This window comes from Nicotiana sylvestris, chromosome 11 (genome assembly GCF_000393655.2).
Source record: "Nicotiana sylvestris chromosome 11, ASM39365v2, whole genome shotgun sequence".
In the NCBI taxonomy this organism is placed as follows: Eukaryota; Viridiplantae; Streptophyta; class Magnoliopsida; order Solanales; family Solanaceae; genus Nicotiana; species Nicotiana sylvestris.
The window spans coordinates 71,194,547-71,213,789 of NC_091067.1; positions in this window are offsets into that span (position 1 = coordinate 71,194,547).

Genomic DNA, 19,243 nt, shown 5'->3' on the forward strand with positions numbered 1-19,243 from the left:
TGGATCACCCGTGCCATCAAATATTTCGAACTTAGGAGGTTTGTACCCCTCATGTAGTTCGACATCAGGCTGTATGCAAAGGTCCTCATAGTTCAACCCCTCGATTCATTTGCTTCCCTCAACGCCCTGAATCCGGCTAGTCAGTTTCTTAAGTTCCTCGGCCAAGTTCCTGATAAGCAGATCCTTTTTATCAGACTTAGGTATGCATGAGATAGGTTGGGTGGAGTGTGGAATGGTCTCCACGTATATATGAGTATTATGGTGGCCTGGTGTATGGGTGTGGAAATGGTCGTTTTTGAGTTCTGAGGTTCTGGGATGAGTAGTGGAGTGTTGTTTGGGGTATGGCAGGTGTTTCATTGGTTCTTTGGTGGAGCTGTGTGATGATGAGGCGCATGATGATTCTACTGTTTTGGGATATTTTGAGGAGATGTAGGGTTTTGAGCGTTGGGGAAGTTGATATCTGGGGTGCTGAGGGAAAATGACAGGTTTGCTAGATTTTGAACCTGATCGAGCTCTTCCTGGAATTTCAACAGTTTCTGTTCAAGTTGTGATACATTCTCGTTAGGAACCCAAATACCTTGGCCATCAGTGGCCTCTACCCGTTCAGCCGTGTTCTCCTTACTGATGTTGTTTAAATCTTCCATTTTGCCTTTGTTCTTGCCTTTAATGGGACTAAAATGAGGAGTGGGTGGAGGACCCTTGGATCTTGTGAAATAAGATGATGATGCCAGAGTGCACGAACTAACCTTTGGGGAGGGGAATAATAAAACAAAAAATAAAACAAAAGATAATCAAGTTAGTGAGGATTATAAAAAGTGTTGCAATATTTAAACACATAGTGTGGGAATGTAAAACGTGTCCTAATTTGGGAACCTCTTTGTGCCCGAGGTAGGCCTAGCGACAAATAGACTTGGAGAACTTCGAATGCCAATAAATGCTTCATTTCATAATATAAAAATAGACGAATCCCAAAACGATACTAAGATAATAATAAGTCACTACTGGTACTTGGCCTTATTACATTTGGAAAGTGAGTAAACCTAATCTATTTGGCCTCAGAAGGACCTTCCTCAGGTTGAATGCTCTCGTTGATCAAATCCTCTAGTTCACATAGGTTCACCAGTAAAAATGCCTTTGCCAGGTGTTCTCCTTCATTTCCCTCAGTGTTCTGGCAGTCGGTGACTTTCTTCCTCACTTTTCCTTCCAATTCCAGCAGACTGTATTCCAGATATTCCAACTTTTTGCTAGCTTTGGCGGTGCTCTCTTTCCACCCATTGATTTGGTCATTCGATGGAAGACTCCTCCATCAGTCTAGCAAGAGTGGGGGCGTGCTAACCATACCGAAACTAGGGAACTCGCACCTTATTTTCTGCAAAACAAAAAGGTTAGACACTACCCCCACCGGACTCGACTATTTATACATTTATGATCAGCACATCGAATTTAGTTCTCTAAATAAATGCACAGAATGTGATGCTGTCCGTTTGGGTTTAGGGAAACCCAGTGGACTTTTGGACAAGTCTATCTTAAAGGATTATTACGTGGACAACGTAACTTACCCGGCTAGATTTGACCATGATGCATGCGCAATTGAAACAGAGTAAGGTTTCTATAGGGTTTTAGACTGGTACCCTTGAGCGGACAACTCAAGGGGGAAGGCACAAAATTGTCGACTGCACCGCTGATCGACTAGTTTTACCGCAAATAAGCCTTTCCGAATTTAGGGGGTAATGATATAGGAAGGGCGCAACCACTCATCAAGCGTTGCTATAGTATTTGTTTGGCACGAGTGGAGTATGATGTTGAGCATGATTATGCAATAATTAACTGCATGTTGACATGTATTTGCACATTAAGAAAGCGATAAATACAACAGTTTCATAATTTAAAACAGTTATAAAGGAAGGAAACAAGAAAGATATGTCAGTTTTGCTTTCGAAGAAATTAAACTCTTAAAGGAATTAAACAAATAATTGCACATAGGGAGGGTACAAATTCACGAAAACGATATGAAATGGTAAAAGCCTGAATATCCCCAGCAGAGTTGCCATGCTGTCGCGCCCCTTTTTCCTTTGCGGAATCGGGTTTATGACATTTTGGTTGGGACAACTCTTTTCTCAGGATCCACTAGTGTGGTTCCCGGCCAAACAGTTTTTGTGAATTTGTACAAATAGCAAACAAACAAGTATGGCTCAAATAGTAGGGGATTTAAGTTTAGACACACAAGTATTCGAAAAAGGACAAATAAAAGGCAAGATTTTGAAAAAAGAATTGCAATCTAAACGTACTTGAGAATGTAAAGGGGGGTGTACTAGGTTTGCTTATAATATGGATCGCATCAATGCAATACCTGGTAAGACACTCCTCATAGAGGGGCTATATATGGTATTAACGCACCAGTCATCATATCCATATCTACCCTTTCCCGCCCAATGAAGGTAATTAAAGCGAGGGTTGGTCTCGACCCCTATTGCATGCTGTTACCCGTCCTTTCCTATCAGTCCCAAAGGAATTTAGGACTCTTATCCTATAAGAGGGGGTTCTAGGCAGACCCTCAGGTTTAAAGGCAAAATACTAAGCAACAGACAAGAACATATAGGACTGAATTTAGGGGGGAAACACAAAAACAGATAGAAGGCTCAGATATAGCTCCACAAGTAATGCACATAGATAGCACGACTCATACACACATAAGGTCTGAATTCAGATCCTAAGCATAGTATCTAAGTGATAACAACAGAACCAGACTTATTACATGACTCAGAAAAGAAGTCCGAATCAGGCTTGCCTAGGTGTAAAGTAATATGCAGCAGTTATTCAGAGTTATTAAAACAGAGTGAAGATTGTCTTTCTTCTAAAACATGCTATTCTAAATATTGCAAAGACATGCAAGGATTATTACCAGTTTGTTAATAGCAAGATGAGATTGTTGATACTCCTTTAGTAGTTAACTAAGCGTAGCTGAATGAGGATGAACGAGAACCTAATATTTGTATCTAATGATTTATATGCAGGATTCCTAAAGCAGGATTTCTAAATGCACAACATGATTGCAGAATTTCCTAAGAGCAGGATTTCTAAATGCACAACATGATTGCAGAATTTCCTAAGAGCAGGATTTCTAAATGAAATTTCAAAACATGTTTACATGGGCGGAATCACATAATAGTAGCTTATTTTATTGTTATTATCTACCCTATAGACAAGATTTCTAAGTGTGGATGACATGCTGAAAACAGTACATATAAATCCTAAATAGCATGATACCTAATGCATGGCATGCTTGGCATGTTGTACCTAAACATGGTTGCTATTGCACATAGAGAAAAGTAAAATTAGGAACATGATTTCTACCCTGGATTATACTACAACAAGTATATTACCCACCTCTTTTCAATATCCAACCCCAATACTTGTTTACAAATTATTACAGACCAATACTGAAATGAATTACATAAGCAGGAAAGAAAGATAAAAGTTACACTATAGAGAGCCTAAAAACAGGCACAAACTTTCAGCACCTGATTAGGACTTCCTCCCTGAGTTATGTAATAAATCACCTAAAGTACCAAGATTGTTCCATAGTCTTTGTCATACCTGGGTGCATCAGAGTTCCCTCAAGGGATCCCGGCTAGTGCTCACACCCAGATTTCATAGCCAAGACAGAGTAAGTGCAGTGTGGAAAGGCCAACTTTTATGTGTCCAAGTTCAGAGGGAGCTCAAGGGTCCCAAGGCAAGGCTCACACAAAAGGGGCAGAACCTAGTGGTCTAAGAGTATGTGTAAGAGTGCTTGACATAGATTTAAAAGAGTTGAGTTGAAAACATTTTGAAACAACATGTTTGAAATAAGTTTGCAAAAACAACATAAGAGTTGCTTAGGGAAAAACAATTTTGAAAGGAGAAGGGGATAGGAGCAACAAAAACTTGGAACAAGCTAGCACACACAGAACAAGTTCAAAGAATAGTACAGTTTCAAAAGTCACAAACAGGGAAGTAAGGGGTTGGGGCCAATTATGAAACACATAAACATGGATAGGAGGAGAAGCACATAGACCAGCAAGTACAAATAACAAGTAGGAACTGGTTGGCCTTCAGACCACAAACTACTACTTCGAATTGTTAACAAAGGGATCATGCTTGAAATTAGAATAGTAATAGGCAATAAGACAAAGAGACATGGTATGGGAGTAGTCATGCTGAGGGCAAGAGTCTATTACACACAATTAGTCATGCCACTTAGTGTTAATCAAGTACATTAGGAGTCTATGATACTAACATGGCCTACTAGTTGAGGGAAATAAACAAGGACTCAAGTAAACATGATGATTACACTTGAACAAGAGAGGGCAAGACTTAAGCATGCTGAATAAAGTAGTAAACAAGAAGGGCAATTAAACACATAAGTCATTAAATTAGTGCAGAAGAAGACATGGATTAACAGACATGGAGCACATAAAGTTGAGTTTCAGAATTGATCTAGGAGCATACCAGTTAAGGAAGCAAAAGTGTAGAAAATAAAGCAAGTAAAGTTCCACAATCTAGCCTTGGCTTTCAGCCGGCTAGGCAAGCAGCTAGCACAAGTAGTAGAGAAAGAAGAGAGAGTTTAAGTGTGTGTGTGTGTGTGTATTCTGAACTAGTTGCTCGTGTGTTAAGACTGTAGAAGAGAGTCATTTATATAGTAGTTTGAAAACTGGTTCAAAATAAGGCAAGAATCAATTCTTCAGTAATTATAGAACTCAATATCAATAGGTACAAAATATGTGAATTAGGGCTAGATGCATAAGGGTCTAATTAAGGAAATAACATTAGAAATCAATTAAAATATAGTCAATCACATAACAAGGTAAGAAAATTTTTTAAGGGATAGGAAAAATAGCCAGAAATCTGTATAAGAGCATCAATACTGTAAATCAAGGATTTCAAGAATTGAAAAATAGTACTAATATTAAGGGAAATAGTATAGACTTCCATGAATAAACCAATAAACGGTGTACAAACAGGAAGAACCAAATTGGAACCCTTAATAAGACATCACTAGGATGAAAGTCATAGAAATACTCTAACTAATCACAGCATATCCATGAGAATCGCACATACAGACAAATCGACTGAACGAATAGTAAAGACGAACTCAGAATCACAAACTAGAGCCAAACAAATTAGGGTTTTCAGCGTAATGAGTCAGATAAAAATAAACCATTTAAACGTAGTAAAAATCATATGATAATACTAAAAATCAGAGGAGAAGTCGTTTAAAAAAGGTTAAGAAACCCTAGTCTTGAAGACGAAGGGTTACTTTAGATAAAATCGGAAAACACCTTCGAGGAAAACCACAAAAGCTCATAATATACACAGATCTAAGATAGATTTAAAAGAAATCGGAGGATCTCAAGAGTTAGGGTTTCAGAGAACCTAAAGAAGATGATAAAACCTTAGAACGTTACCGGTTTTAGCCGGAAAAGTCATGGATCTTATTCGAACAACTATGGATGGCCGAAAAATGGCATGAAAGACCATGGATAGGAGTTGAATCGCCCCAGGTTCACCTGAGGACCTTAGGGTAGTGTCAAACCGGTGTAGGGTGAAGCAGGGGCTAGGAGATGATGAGAGGCTATGGTTTCCGGCGAGGGAGGTGCCCAGAGAAGGTGGACAATGTCCATCAGAGAGGATGGGAGATGAGAAGGTTCTAGAGAGAACCAGAGATAGAGAGAGGGAGATGAGTGTCAGTTGAGTGAATGAGAGAATGAGGGTTTGGGGGGAGGGTAGTCTTAGGTTAATTATGGTAAGAGTGAATCCGGGCCGTTGATCAAAATTGATCAACGACCAGGATTAACTCCAGTCTGGGCCAGGTATGGTTTGGGTTTGATCTTGGGTCCGGTGGTTTTTTAATTGGGTTGGAGGTTCATTGGATTAAGGCTAGAATTGAAAGCCAATTTGGCTATAAGTTAAATAGTCAGTTTTTTCCCTATTTAATTTATAAAATATAGTAGATAATTTCTAAAGAATAATTTAAAAAATCTAAAATGACTTATAATACATAATTAGTAATTAAAAAATATAGGATCCAATTTTATTCATATAAAACATAATTAAATCTTAAAAGGGCTAATATTGCAATTATGTGCAATTTATCTTTTAAAAATATTAAATGTTATTATAAAAATATATCAAAATTATCATAGCCATATTTTGGCATAAATATAGTAATCCAATAGATGAATTATCAAAACAATAATTTATGAAATATTTATTGGGGATTTTATGGATAAAAGGGGAGAAAATAAATCAATTTAAAACCTTAAAATTATGAAAAAAATAATAAAAACCTTGTACATGCTTGTATATGCATATATATGCTATTTTGAAGGTATTTTGCATATTGAAAAATATATAGGGAAAAATTGGGTATCAACAACTGCCCCTCTTTACCCGGGAAGAATGAAAGAGTTTTCACGTAAAGAAATGATGGCCAATTTTGACCGAGCAAAATTGTTTGAGAAGGTTAGGCCGCACCTTGACTTTTGATTTGCCTATATATCCTTGGTTTTATAGGAATTAGGCTGTATGTAGTTCAGAATCCAACGGTGGAGTATGCCGATAAGCGATTTCAAGAACGGACGCAACATCTACGGTTGGGTGAGTGGACGGTTTATGGGAATGGTTAGGTTTGATATGGTTGAGGGAACTGGAGCGGGATCACTCCTGATGGTATAGTAGTTGCTCGTCGGCTTACCTGCAAATAGAAACAATACAAGCGTATACAGTGCATAAATTTAAACATGATGCAAATTCCCGTTGGACCATGAATGTTGTCTTCGGACGATGAGGATGACGTCCTTAGACCATGATGTCCTGGGCCATGAAGCATATGATAAAGAATTCGTAGGCCATGAAATGATGCTCTCGGGCTATGAGGATGATGCCTCCGAACCATGACGCCTTTGAATAATGGTATGCAAAGATTGAAAGGGATCTTTAGGCCATGACATAGTGTTCTTGGGCTATGAAGATGGTGCCTCCGAACAATGATGCCTTTGGATGAGTTGGCGATATTTCAGCCCATGAAGGATGCAGTAGTATGGTGCGGACAAGATAGAATTTAGCCTTACGAATTGAAGGGCGGAGCTTAGCCCGTAAGATAAGCGAGATAAATAATGTTTGGGATAGCGCTTAGTTTCGAAGAAAATTGGAGGCAAAACTTAGCCTCAGAAGACAAAATGGTAACCTTATGCAGATTGGAAGGTAGAATAGTAGCCATATGCAATGCGAATGCAGATGGAGGTAGAGCTTAACCTCGGAAGGCAGAATGGTAACCTTATGCAGGAATGCAGATGGAGACAACGTTTAGTCTCGGAAGGCAGAATGGTAGCCTTATGCAGGAATGCGGATGGAGACAACGTTTAGTCTCGGAAGGCAGAATGGTAGCCATATGCAAATTGGAAGGCAGAATGGTAGCCTTATGCAATTCAAATGCAGATGGAGGTAGAGCTTAACCTCGGAAGGCAGAATGGTAGCCTTATGCAAGTTGGAAGGCAGAATAGTAACCTTATGCAATGCAGATGCAGATGGAGGTAGAGCTTAACCTCGGAAGGCAGAATGGTAGCCTTATGCAAATTGGAAGGCAGAATAGTAGCCTTATGCAATGCAACTGCAGATGGAGACAACGTTTAGTCTCAGAAAGCATAATGGTAGCCTTATGCAAGAAATAAAATAACAAGTGACAGTAGAGTTTTCTTAGCTGATAATAGATTGCGGCGTTGTGATTACTGGGAGCATTGTGACATACAAAACATCACTGGTGTGTGCTGATAGCAAATGTTGGCAAGTGCAACGGTTTTGAGAGTCGTATTTTCAACAATATTTGTCCCATGGGCGTACATTGTGTTTAATGATTTCGCGATCCTAGGGCCTGCATCCAAAGAAAAATCGTGAGTTTTGTAAAGGGAGGGGGCTAGTTCGTATCCCTGCTAGCTTTTGCTTGACTCGTTCGGCTTTGATTTGGTGATATCGTCTGTATAATTGGGGTAGAGTTGCTAAACAAGCAGTTTTAATAATAAGCATGCATGATTTTGTAAAAGTATGGCATAAATTAAAAATTACTTTTAGATAAACCGACGACTGTGACGTAGCTCGGGACATTGCATCCTCTCTTGCTACGGAATTTTGATGGTCCTCCTCAAAATTCTACCCCAATTTGATGGGTTGACGTTTCTGACTGTTGCTCCTGCGGCGATTAGCTGAAATTACTCCGGAATTTTAAGGGTCCTCCTCAAAATTCTGCCCCAGTTTCCAATTGAGGGGGGAAATGAAATTTGTATTGAATTGCGACCGAACCTATAGGGCTGCCTACGTATCCCCTCTTAAATGGGAATCAGGTCAGGCGTAGTTCAATTCACATCATATAAGGAAAGCATAAAAATTACACATAGTAACGCTTGACCGCATCTGAATTGATCGGCTTTGGCTAGAATTCTCCGTCCATTTCTGCAAGTATAAGGGCTCCTCCTGTCAAAACCCGGTGAACCATATATGGGCCCTGCCAGTTGGGAGAGAACTTCCCTTTGGCTTCATCTTGATGCGGAAAAATTTTCTTTAACACCAGCTGCCCCGGTGTGAACTGTCTTGGCTTGCTCTTTTGTTGAAGTCTCTGGCCATTCTATTCTAATAGAGTTGACCATAGAAAACTTCATTCATCCTCTTTCCGTCTATAAGGGCTAGTTGCTCATAACGACTTTTTACCCACTTAGCGTCGTCGAGCTCAACTTCTTTTATGATCCTTAGGGAAGGAATTTCTACCTCATCGGGAATGACAGCCTTTGTACCGTAAACCAGCACATAGGGGGTTGCGCTGGTTGATGTGTGGACTGTGGTGCAATACACCAGTAGAGCAAATGATAACTTCTCGTGCCACTATTTATGCTTCTCTATCATTTTCCTCAATATCTTCTTGATATTCTTGTTGGTGGCTTCTACAGCTCCATTAATCTAAGGCCTATAGGCTGTGGAATTCTTGTGTTTGATCTTGAAAGTTTTGCGCATAGCTTTCATCAAGTCATTGTTGAGGTTGGAGCCATTATCAATAATGATTGACTTTGGAATCCCAAATCAACAAACAATACGATCGTGGACAAAGTCTGCCACGACTTTCTTAGTCACTGCTCTGTAAGATGTTGCTTCGAACCATTTGGTGAAATAATCTATGGCTACCAGGATAAACGTGTGTCCGTTTGAAGCAGCAGGCTCGATTGGTCAAATAACATCCATCCCCCCAAGAGGTGAATGACCATGGTGAGCTTGTTGTGTTGAGCTTGCTCGGAGGTACCTTTATCATGTCTGCATGTATCTGATAGCGGTGGCATTTTTGGACATACTGGATGCAGTCCGTTTCCATAGTCATCCAAAAGTAACCAGCCCGGAGTATCTTCTTTGCTAAGACAAAACCGTTCATATGTGGACTGCAGGTCCCAGCATGAATTTCCTCTAGTAGCCTGGATGCTTCCTTTGCATCGACACATCTTAATAATCCTAAATCGGGAGTCCTCCTATACAGGATTCCTCTGCTGTGAAAGAAGTTGTTGGACAATCTCCGAATTATGCGTTTCTAAGTAGGATTAGCAAGCTCCGGGTACTCTGTTTTTGCCAAATATTCCTTGATATCATGAAACCAATGTTTTTCGTTTGCTTCCCCTTCGACATGGGCACAATAAGCTGGCTGATTATGGATTTTCACTGGAATAAGATCAATGAAATTCTTGTCGGGATGGTGTATCATAGATGATATGGCAGCCAATGCATCGGCGAACTCCTTCTATATTCTGGGAACATGCTGGAATTCCGTATTCGTGAACCTCTTTCTCAATTCATGTACGTGATGCAGATACGGGAGTATCTTGGAGTTCTTGGTTGTCCATTCTTCTCGTACTTGATGTATAAGTAGGTCTGAATCTCCAATCACTAGCAGTTCTTAAACGTTCATGTCAATGGTCATTTTGAGTCCTAAGATGCAGACTTCATACTTGGCCATATTGTTGGTGCAGGGGAACCTGAGTTTGGTAAATACCTGATAATACTGACCAGTTTCTGATATTAGGACTACTCCTATGCCAACTCCTTTGAAGTTTTCTGCTCCATGGAAGAACATTCTCCAACCGTCATAGGATTCTGCAATGTCTTATCCTATGAATGATACCTCTTCATCAGGAAAATATGTTTTCAGGGGTTTGTATCCTCTATCCACAATGTTTTCAGCAAGGTGGTCTGCTAGTGCATGTCCTTTGACCACTTTCTGAGTTACGTAAACAATGTCGAACTCACTCAACAAGATTTGCCACTTGGCTAACTTGCTGGTGGGAATGGGCTTCTAAAAGATGTACTTCAAGGGATCCATTCTCGATATGAGATATGTAGTATAGGCGCAGAAGTAATGTCTCATCTTCTGGGCTACCCAAGTCAAAGCACAACAAATACATTCCAATAGAGAATACCGGGTCTCGTACGGGGTGAACTTCTTACTGAGATAATAAATGGCTTGTTCTTTCCTCCCTATTTCATTATGCTACCCTAGAACACAGCCGAAAGCTCCATCTAACACTGCAAGGTAGAGTAATAAGGGTCTACCTGGCTCGGGCGGGACTAAGACTGGTGGTGTTGACAGGTACTCCTTGATTTTGTCGAAGGCCTTTTGGTAGTCATCGGTCCATTTGGTGGAGGCATCCTTCTTCAATTAAAGATCGGCTCACAGATAACTGTAGACTGTGCTATGAATCGGCTGATGTAGTTAAGCCTTCCCAAGAAACTCATCACGTCTTCTTTGGCAGTGGTAGTTCTTGAATGGCTTTGACTTTCGATGGATCCAATTCTATTCCTCGGTGGCTCACAATAAACCCAAGCAATTTCCCAGCAGGAACCCCAAATGCGCACTTTGCGGCTCACAATAAACCCAAGCAATTTCCCCGAATGACATCATCTTGTAATAGTACACTTCCCACGGCGTAATAAAAGCCGTTTTCTCAGCATCTTCCTCATCCATCCAGATCTGGTGATAACCAGCGAAGCAATCTATGAATGATTGTAGCTCATGCTTGGCGCAATTATCAATCAGGATGTGTATATTTGGCAAAGGAAAGCCGTCTTTCGGGCTGGCCCGGTTGAGATCCCGGTAGTTGACATAGACTCTAACCTTCCCATCCTTCTTTGGCACTGGCACAATGTTGGCTAACCACGTTGGTATTCTACTACCCTGAGAACCTTAGCTTTGATCTTCTTGGTGACTTCTTCCTTGATTTTTAAACTCATATCAGTCTTGAACTTTATGAGCTTTTGCTTTACCGGTAGACACATTGGATCGGTTGGCAGTTTATGAGCCACAATAAGCGTACTTAGACCAGTCATGTCATCATACGACCAGGCTATGTCCTCATACTTCTTTAGAAATTCTGTGTATTCTTTCTTCTTTGATGGCGATAGGTGAATGCTGATTCGTGTTTCCTTGATGTTTTCTGTATTTCCCAGGTTGACAATCTCAGTCTCGTCCAGGTTGGACTTAGGTCTATTCTCAAAGTTCTCAACTTCTTTGACAATCTCGATAGGTATGTCATCTTCCTCTGAATCCATGTCCATTTGTTGTGTTGTCTTATTGCATGTCACAGTCATTGGTTCATCAAGACAAGTAATAATAATGTTGTATTGGTAAAGCAAGGAGAGAAAATGATAGCAATAAATATTAATTCATAAGAAAAATCAAAAATGCCTTTGATAAATTGAATAACTATTTTGAACATCGAAGATTTTATTGCGGGAATTGAAGAATGCGAAAAGAAAAATATTTAGTAAGTAAAACAATGAATAATTCTTGTTTTAGCGTTGCTACCCCGAGGTTCATAGGGCTTTGGTTGTCCTGATGGTTCAATTCTTGAGATGTACCCCTCTGTTCACAGCTTGTATGGAAGGGCCTTCCTCCCCCTCCTCCTCGAGAATAACGCAACATTCCATATCACTGTCCTCTAGAAACAAGTTCTTCACTACTGCAAGTGCTTTTTCTTCATCTGACCCATAAATAATGTCAGTCTATTGGAAGGTCTGCTCCAAATGCGGTATTGGCTGCTCCAGTGGGTAGTAAGTACTGTGACATGGTGGCGACCAGTTACTGAATTCTTTGCAGGTGTATTCATATCCCAAACCGAAGGTAGTGCCATGTTTCTTGAGTTTTATGGGTTTAGAGATTCCTTGGAGGTTCTTGCCGAGCCCTTTGCTAGGTTCGTACTCACTCCAACTTAGTATACTCTCGATTCTGCTATCCCACCATTTGTCTTTGTCGATAGCATTGACCCGCTCAATGTGGTGGTAAGTTTCTCCACCTAGCTTCCTTTCTCCCTCAATCGTCGAAATGGTCTGGAGACTGTATATAGGGTTGCTACCGTCGCCGTGAATGATCACTTCCTGGTGATTCCATTCGAACTTTATTGCCTGATGCAGCGTTGATGCTAAGGCCCCAGAAGCATGAATCCATGGCCGTCCCAGCAACAATTTGTAAGATGCTGGTACATCTATCACTTGGAAATCGACCTCGAACCAGGTTGGTCCCATCTGCAGGCATAGACTAATCTCACCAATGGTTAAACCTATGAGAACCATCGAAGGCTTTCACATTGATTTCTCCATCCTTTATCTCATACAGCCCATTACCCAACTTCTTGAGTGTTACCAGTGGACAAATGTTAAGACTTGAACTTCCATTGATTAGGATTCTAGTGATGAAATAGTCTTCGCATTGCGCGGTGATGTGTAGTGCTTTGTTGTGCCCCAGCACTTCTGATGGCAGCTCGTCCTCATGAAAGGTGATCTTATGGCTTTCCAGCACTTGTCCTACCATATTAGCCACTTACCCACTAGTAATGTTACTTGGTACGTATGCTTCATTTAGCACCTTTAATAGAGCATTCTTGTGCATCTCAGAATTTTGTAGTGAAGAGAGAATGGATATTTATGCTGGCGTCTTGTTTAACTGGTCGATGACCAAATATTCCTTGGCCTGTATTTTCCTCCAAAGGTCATCCAGACCTGTCTCAATGAGGGGTGGCCGATTGAAGGCTTGCTTGCTTGATTCAGCTAGATGTTTAAGGGTATAGACTCTACCAGTTCTTGTCATACCCTGTGTTGTGACAGTTTCTTCAATCCTGACCTTGCCTTTCCTTCTCGCTTCGGCTGTATAGTCCCAGGGTACATCATTTGTATAGAATAGTGTCATGGTTGACATCGCCACTGGGACCAGCGTGACTATCCTTACTTCAAACGGAACATGTGCCTTAAGTGGCAAGATTGTGACCTCAAATGGTGCGGGTGCATTTGCCGGAGACTCAAATTCAACCTCAATTGGTACGGATGTCTTTGCGGGTGGTGCTACTTCAAACTCAAGAGGTATAGACATATTCACCTCAATGTTCTCAAACGGTTGGATCTAGACTATGATTGGATTGAGAGTAATTGTCGGCTTCTTTGGGTCATCACCTTCTTATCAACCTTATTGATCCCTCTGGATCCTAGTCATCTTCTATTTCAATCATGTGGATACCTCCATCCTTATGGTCCAACAAAGGGTTGTTGTGGACGTTTGGAGCGGGTTCCTTTGCCACAATGATTTTGTTATCAATCAAAGACTATATCTTGTCTTTCAAGGAACGACATTCATTGATGGTGTGCCCTTTTATGCCGGAGTGGTATGCACAGGACTTGTTTGGGTTAACCCACTAAGAAGTATTCTCAAGGGTTGTAGCAGGGATAAGGGTGACATAACCAACAACTTTGAGCCTCTCATACAACTGGTCGATGGGTTCAGCAATGGCTGTATATTGCTTTGGAGGTCTGCGATCAAAGTTAGGTCGGGGTCTAGGAAAATTTTGGCGTGCAGGGGGTGATTGATAATAGGATGGTTGAGTATTATAGGTTTGGTAGACAAGAGCGGGTTGGGAGTATCTGGGTGAAGTAGGTTGATATGTAGGAGGTGGAGATGACTGATAAGTTGGCGGCGGAGCTTGGTATGAGGGTGAGGGTACTTGGTAATTTGGGGTTGGCTGGTATGTGAGTGGAGGTGTTGGATAAGCTTGATATTTGAGGGGAGACTTGATCCTTTGTGCAACCATCACGGCCCCTATGCCCCTTTTTTTGGACACACCACTGGACTGTAAAACCTTATTCGTAGCTTGCAAGGCCTCGAAATTTATAACCATACCACTTTTAATACCTTCTTCAATTCTCTCATCTAATTTGATAATGTCGAAGAACTTGTGGTTCTCGATCTTCATCAGCCGTTCATAGTATTGTAGGTTCTAAGCCCGGACAAAGAACTTGTTCTTTTTCTCCTCTTCTAAGGCGGGTCTTACCTTAGCAGCTTCGGACCTCCAACGAGTAGCATACTCGCGAAACGTCTCCGTGGACTTCTTCTTCAAATTTTGGATATAGAACATGTTTGGTGCTCATGATATAGGTTGGGTGGAGTGTGGCATGGTCTCCACGTATATATGAGTGTTATGGTGGCCTGGTGTATGGGTGTGGAAATGGTCGTTTGTGGAGTTCTGAGGTTCTGGGATGAGTAGTGGAGTGTTTTTTGGGGTATGGCAGGTGTTGCATTGGTTCTTTGGTGGAGCTGCATGATGATGAGGCGCGGGATGATTCTACTGTTTTGGGATATTTTGAGGAGGTGTAGGGTTTTAAGCATTAGGGAAGTTGATATCTGGGGTGCTGAGGGAAAATGACAGGTTTGCCATATTTTGAACCTGATCGAGCTCTTCTTAGAATTTCAACAGTTTCTGTTCAAGTTATGACACATTCTCGTTAGGAACCTGAATACCCTGGCCATCAGCAGCCTCTACCCATTCAGCTGTGTTCTCCTTCCTGATGTTTAAATCTTCCATTTTGCCTTTGTTCTTGTCTTTAATGGGACTAAAAGGAGAAGTGGGTGGTGGACCCTTGGATCTTGTGAAATAAGATGATGATGCCAGAGTGCACGAACTAACCTTTCGGGAGGGGAATAATAAAACAAAAAATAAAACAAAAGGTAATCAAGTTAGTGAGGATTATAAAAAGTATTGCAATATTTAAACACATAGTGCGAGAATGTAAAATGTGTCCTAATTTGGGAACCTCTTTGTGTCCCAGGTAGGCCTAGCGACAAATAGACTTGGAGAACTTCGAATGCCAATAAATGCTTCATTTCATAATATAAAAATAGACGAATCCCAAAATGATACTAAGATAATAATAAGTCACTACTGACACTTGGCCTTATTACATTTAGAAAGCGAGTAAACCTAATCTATTTGGCCTCAAAAGGACCTTCCTTAGGTTGAATGCTCTCGTTGATCAAATCCTCCAATTCACGTAGGTTTACCAGTAAAAATGCCTTTGCCAGGTGTTCTCCTTTGTTTCCCTCAGTGTTCTGGCAGTCGGTGACTCTCTTCCTCACTTTTCCTTCCAATTCCAGCAGACAGTATTCCAGAAATTCCAACTTTTTGCTAGCTTTGGCGGTGCTCTCTTTCCACTTATTGATTTGGTCATTTGATGGAAGACTCCTCCACCAGTCTAGCAAACAAAAGGGTTAGACCCTACCCCCACCGGACTCGACTATTTATACATTTATGATTAGCACATCGACATTTAGTTCTCCAAATAAATGCACAGAACGTAATGATGTTCGTTTGGGTTTAGGGAAACCCAGTGGACTTTTGGATAAGTCTATCTTAAAGGATCATTACGTGGACAACGTAACTTACCCGGCTAGGTTTGACCATGATGCATGTGCAATTTAAATATAGTAAGGTTTCTATGGTATTTTAGACTAGTACCCTTCTGCGGACAACTCAAGGGGGAAGGCACGACACTATCAACTGTACCGCTGATCGACTAGTTTTACCGCAAATAAGTCTTTCCTAATTTAAGGGGTAATGATATAGGAAGGGCGCAACCACTCATCAAGCGTTGCTATAGTATTTGTTTGGTACGAGTGGAGTATGATGTTGAGCATGATTATGCAATAATTAACTGCATGTTGACATGTATTTGCACGTTAAGAAAGCGATAAATATAGTAGTTTCATAATTTAAAGTAGTTATAAAGGAAAGAAACAAGAAAGATATGTCAGTTTTGCTTTCAAAGAAATTAAACGCTTAAAGGAATTAAACAAATAATTGCACATAGGGAGGGTACAAATTCATGAAAACGGTATGAAATGGTAAAAGCCTGAATATCCCCAGCAGAGTCGCCATGTTGTCGCGCCCCCTTTTTCCTTCGCGGAATTGGGTTTATGTCATTTTGGTTGGGACAACTCTTTCCTTTTGGGAAAGGGGGTTTGTAATTCTGAAGAGTTGCCACCTAACGATTTAAGGTGCGTTAGGGCACCTATAAGGTTCATTTGTAACTACGTTTGGTAACCAGAGATAGGGTAAGAACTTGAAATTATCCTAAGGGGAAAGTGTTAGGCACCCCTCAAGATCCACTAGTGTCGTTCCCGGCCAAACAGTTTTTGTGAATTTGTACAAATAGCAAACAAACAAGTATGGCTCAAATAGTAGGGGATTTAAGTTTAGACACACAAGTGTTTGAAAAGGGACAACTAAAAGGCAAGATTTTGAAAAAAGAATTGCAATCTAAACATACTTGGGAATGTAAAGGGGGTGTACTAGGTTTGCTTATAATATGGATCACATCAATGCAATACCCAGTATGACACTCCTCAGAGAGGAGCTACATGTGGTATTAACGCACCGGTCATCAAATCTATATCTACCCTTTCCCGCCCCGTGAAAGTAATTAAAGGGAGGGTTGGTCTCGACCCCTATTGCATGCTGTTACCCGTCCTTTCTTGTCAGTCCCGAAGGAATTTAAGACTCTTATCCTACAAGAGGGGGGTTCTAGGCAGACCCTCAGGTTTAAAGGCAAACTACTAAGCGACAGACAAGAACATATAGGACTGCATTTAGGAAGAAAACACAAAAATAGATAGAAGGCTCAGATATACCTCCACAAGTAATAAACATAGACAGCACGACTCATACACAGATAAGGTCTGAATTCAGAACCTAAGAATGGTATCTAAGTGATAATAGCAGAACTAGATTTATTACATGACTCAGAAAAGAAGTCCGAATTAGGCTTGCCTAGGCGTAAAGTAATATGCAGCAGTTATTCAGAGTTATTAAAACAGTGTGAAGATTGTCTTTCTTCTAAAACATGCTATTATAAATATTGCAAAGACATGCAGGGATTATTACCAGTTTGTTTAAAGCAGGATGAGACTGTTGATACTCCTTTAGTAGTTAACTAAGCGTAGCTGAATGAGGATGAACGAGAACCTAATCATGGTATCTAATGATTTATATTTAGGATTCCTATAGAAGGATTTCTAAATGCACAACATGATTGCAGAATTTCCTAAGAGCAGGATTTCTAAATGCACAGCATGATTGCAGAATTTCCTAAGAACAGGATTTCTAAATGAAATTTTAGAACATGTTTACGTGGGCGGAATCACATAATAGCAACTTATTTTATTATTATTATCTATCCTATAGACAGGATTTCTAAGTGTGGATGACATGCTGAAAATAGTACATATAAATCCTAAATAGCCTGATAGTTAATGCATGACATGCTTGGCATGTTGTACCTAAATATGGATGTTATTGCGCATAGAAAAAAGTAAACCTATGAACATGATTTCTACCCTGGATTATACTACAACATGCATATTACCCACCACTTTTCACTATCCAACCCCAATACTTGTTTACAAATTATTACAGACCAATACTGAAATGAATTACATAAGCAGGAAAGAAAGATAAAAGTTACACCATAGAGAGCCTGAAAACAGGCCCAAACTTTCAGCACCTGATTAGTACTTCCTCCCTGAGTTATGTAATAAATCACCTAAAGTGCCAAGATTATTCCATAGTCTTTCTCATACCTGGGTGTGTCAGAGTTCCCTCAAGGGATCCCGGGCAGTACTCACACCCAGATTTCATAGCCAAGACAGAGTAAGTGCAGTGTGGAAAGGCCAACTTTTATGTGTCCAAGTTCAGAGGAAGCTCAAAGGTCCCAAGACAAGGCTCACACAAAAGGGGCAGAACCTAGTGGTCTAAGAGTATGTGTGAGAGTGCTTGACATAGATTTAAAAGAGTTTAGTTGAAAACAGTTTGAAACTGCATGTTTGAAATAAGTTTGCAAAAACAACAAAAGAGTTGCTTAGGGGAAAATAGTTTTGAAAGGAGAAGTTGATAAGAGCAACAACAACTTGGAACAATCCAGCACACACAGAACAAGTTCAAAGAATAGTACAGTTTCAAAAGTCACAAACAGGGAAGTAAGGGGTTGGGGCCAATTATGAAACACATAAACATGGATAAGATGAGAAGCACATAGACCAGCAAGTACAAAGAAAAAGTAGGAACTGATTGGCCTCCAGACCACAAACTACTAATTCAAAGTGTTAACAAAGGGATCATGCTTGAAATTAGAATAGTAATCGGCAATAAGACATAAATACAGGATATGAGAGTAGTCATGCTGAGGGCAAGAGTCTATTACACATAATTAGTCATGCCACTTACTATTAATCAAGTACATTAGGAGTCTATGATACTAACATGGCCTACTAGTTGAGGGAAATAAACAAGGACTCAAGTAAACATGCTGATTACACTTGAACAAGAGAGGACAAAACTTAAGCATGCTGAATAAAGCAGTAAACAAGAAGGGCAATTAAACACACAAGCCATTAAATTAGTGCAGAAGGAGACATCGATTAACAGACATGGAACACATAGAGTTGAGTTTCATAATTTAACTAGGAACATACTAGTTAAGGAAGCAAAAATGCATAAAATAAAGCAAGTAGAGTTCCACAGTCTAGCCTTGGCTTTTAGCCGGCTAGACAAGCAGCTAGCACAAGTAGTAGAGAAAGAAAGGAGAGTTTGTGTGTATGTGTGTGTGTATTCTGAACTGGTTGTTCATGTGTTAAGACTGTAGAAGAGACTCATTTATATAGTAGTTTGAAAACTGGTTCAAAATAAGGCAAGAATCAATTCTTCAGTAATTATAGAACTCGGTATCAATTAAGAACGAAAATCAGCCAAGTATACCTTAATTAAGAGAGTAATTTACCAACGGTAGAAAGCAGGTAACAGATAAGGAAAGAATCCAAGTAACATAGGTACAGAATATGTAAATTAGGGCTAGATACATAAGGGTC